This window comes from Oreochromis niloticus, linkage group LG19 (genome assembly GCF_001858045.2).
Source record: "Oreochromis niloticus isolate F11D_XX linkage group LG19, O_niloticus_UMD_NMBU, whole genome shotgun sequence".
In the NCBI taxonomy this organism is placed as follows: Eukaryota; Metazoa; Chordata; class Actinopteri; order Cichliformes; family Cichlidae; genus Oreochromis; species Oreochromis niloticus.
In genome coordinates this window covers 817,900-821,244 of record NC_031983.2, presented here as the reverse complement: position 1 = coordinate 821,244, position 3,345 = coordinate 817,900, and the positions used below count along the sequence as shown (strand labels likewise).

General features: G+C 38.4%; 1 long non-coding RNA gene across 1 annotated transcript; it reads right to left on the bottom strand.

The window, feature by feature from the left end:
• Positions 1 to 209: 209 nt before the first annotated feature.
• LOC109195921 (uncharacterized) lies at positions 210 to 1,221 on the bottom strand. Its single transcript, XR_002057362.2, has 3 exons — positions 944 to 1,221; positions 557 to 730; positions 210 to 382 (listed from the first exon to the last, which is right to left on the bottom strand). It is a non-coding gene; the product is annotated as an uncharacterized LOC109195921 (long non-coding RNA).
• Between the last annotated feature and the right edge of the window lie 2,124 nt (positions 1,222 to 3,345).

Here is a 3,345-nt window from a genome sequence, read left to right as displayed (position 1 = left end):
CCTAAATCTTTAAATTAGGCAGTACATGAAGTATTTTTTTAAATAAACAAAGACATGACTATAACAACTTTTAAAAGTAATTTAGAGTCCAATTATCCACTCAAATGTAAATAAAAGTTCACTTGACAACTGTATAAAGGTTACCTGTTTATACAATAATATAAATCACATTTCAAATGACCATCTGTGGAAAAGTTTGGATCCTGACCTGAGAGTTTCCACTGCACACTGTGAACTCTTTAGTCCAGCAGACAGAAGCTTCACTCCTGAATCCTGCAGGTCAGAGTTACTCAGGTCCAGCTCTCTCAGACTAGAGGACTGGGAGCTGAGGACTGAGCACAGAGCTTCACAGCTTCTCTCTGACAGGTTACAGCCACTCAGTCTGAAAAATAAAAGACCATCTATAAAACAAGTACTCATGTAGTTTGTTAATACATTTCACAACATTAAATCTTGTTTTTCTATTTTTAAAGGAAACATTAACATACTAAGATATAACATCATAAGGATGAACTTTAATTAATAATTCTAAAAACAAAATGTTTTCTGATCTGACCTCAGAGTATTCAGTTTACAGTTTAAACTTTGTAGTCCAGCAGACGGAAGCTTCACTCCTGAATCCTGCAGCTTTCTGATACTCAGGTCCAACTCTGTCAGACTAGAGGACTGTGAGCTGAGAACTGAGGACAGAGCTTCACAGTTTTCCTCTGAGAGTTCACAGATGTTAAGTCTGAAGATAAAAACATGAAAAAAGATTGTTGTTAAAGTGTAATCAGGGTGCAATAGCTTATTGTCTTGTGCTGAGCAGGTTAGTAAAACTTCACTTTAACTTGGAAATGAATTAAAATGCTATGAAACAAAGATAACTGGATAAAGATATGAACAAAAACAAATATCAAACATATAAACAAACAGAACTAAACAGAATACAAATTGATCTGACCTCAGAATATTCAGTTTGGCATGTGGACTCTCCACTGCAGCAGACAGAAGCTTTACTGCTGAAGCTTTCAGGCTGTTGGTACTTAGGTCCAGCTCTCTCAGACTACATGACTGGGAGCTGACCACTGACAACAAATTTTCACAGCCTTCCTCTGAGACGTTACAGCTGCTCAGCCTGAGAGAAATGAATATGATACTAATTCTATGCTTTAGTGTGCCAATACAGGTGGACTTCTCTCAACATTGGAACCTTGAGTACAGCGGCAGAACAATAGATTAACAGAATTGGGAGAAAATAAGCCAGTCTTTGGCTCAAAATTGTGCGGCTTGATCTCTCACTTTGTCCTTGACTCTGAGAAGAAACGCAAAGGACAGTCAATTTCCTGATGAGGACCGACAGAACATCGTGGACTTGAAGAATTAACTGAAGCTAAAAGACAGTGCAAGCGAAAGCAGTAACACTGACGACGACTGATGAGTCCAGCAGTATGAAAGAAAGCACGTGATGCAACATGCATGCTGGTGAAGAACAGTGTGATGTGTCTGCTTGAAGGCACTGACTCTCATATTTGCTATGCTTGGAGCAATCTTGGAAGAGAAGACTGAAAAGATGAATGGAGAAGAAAACAGAGTAAATGAAAATAAGACTGAAGGCACTGAAGGTGATATTTTGCCATGCTGGACTTAACCTAAAAGAAAAGACTGTAAAGAAACAGAGAAGAAGACAACAGCTGAGTTGAGCCTGTGTTTGCTGGAGCTTTGAAGCCCGGACAGGACACTGTGAATGAAAAAGGACCAGTGAGAGATGAAGCTGGACGACTTTGACTGCGAGAATATAGGATATGATTGGATTGAAATGGAAGCCGGATCTCATGATTGTTTAGGGATGTCCACCACAGCATAACAAAGAGGTAAACATTAGAAAAGGTAAGAATAATGAAAGAAAATAACTGACAACTATATTAATGAATAGAAAACACACATACACAAATTGTTACATGTGAAATTATTTTTGAAATGAATCAGAAGTGAGATAGTTTGAAGCTAAAGCCCAGTGAAAAGATGCATAAATTAAATGTGAATACATAAAAATGCAATGAAGAGCACAAATAGGATGCAATGAAGATGCAGCTTACACTTAATTAAGATGAACACCTGGCATGCGACGAAGAAAGCAGCTTACACTCAATTAACATGAAATGTAACGAGGAAGAAAATGCTTACATTCATATTCATGACATAAACATGACATAACTGGTATTTGTGACAGGAAAGAGAGAGAAGTGGCTCATTTAAACACTGGTGATAATAATGAAAATGTCTTAGTTTGTTATTTTCAGGAGTAAAGCAGACCTGGACCAGTTCTCCAGATCCAGCAGTCGGAAGAAATTGTAGGTTAACATCAATGGATAAGTTAAGGCAAGTTTCTGGTTGAATTGTTCACAGAATCATGTGTCCATGAACCTGAAAAGCAAGCCCTAACACCTGGCTGAAGACCAGGAGCGTTATCATTTAAGGTGGGAAATTAAAATTTGGGCTAGTAATTCGGGGAAGAGAAAACTGACTGCTTAACTGGAGAATTGGGAAGGTGTATGGGAGACTGCGAAACCATAGATGCAAAATAACACACACAACAGAAAATGCATTAACCTTACAAAGACAAGCTCATGAGGAGTAATGCATAGACATTGATTAAACCTGGCTAAGAACACAAGCATATGCAATGAAGATCAGCTTGCTACTTGTATGAGTGATAGAATGGTGTGAATGGTTAATAAAATAGACTTAAAGCTTGAAGTTGACTCAAAGGGGTTGTACGACAGGGGAGTGAGTTATGGAAAAAACAAACAAAGAAAGTGATTGAAGTAGTCTAAAAGAGTAACTTAGGAGTGCTCTCGTACTGAGTGATCAAACCAGTGATTAGTATAGAAAGAAAATGAAATAATTAAATATGTGGTAAGGTTTAAACATGTATTTCTCTTGTCAAGTTGACTTGTGGAGATGAGTCACTATGCAATTAGCTGGAGCAAAGACACTTCCTGTGTGCGTGTGTGTCGGAGGCTTTCAGTTCAAGAGACAGCATTGGCTGTGGAGGATTATTTGGCGAAATATATAATGATAAAGTAACAGGATAATTGATTACGGGGGTCAGGTCTGTTCAGAGGTGCAGATGTGAACAGGAAATTTATAATTTAGTGAGGATATGTTGTCGTAATGGGCTTATATCTGAGGCTGGGTCGGAGCCTGAGACATCGTTGTGTGTAAAATGGTGCAGCTTGTGATGAGGTCCAGGTTGCAGTGAACGGGTGAACTTTGAGATTGTTTCAGATTTTCGAGGCTGTTGTTTCTATTTCAAGAGAGGGAGTTTGATTAAATATGGATAGGTCTGAGAGGGGCCCGAAA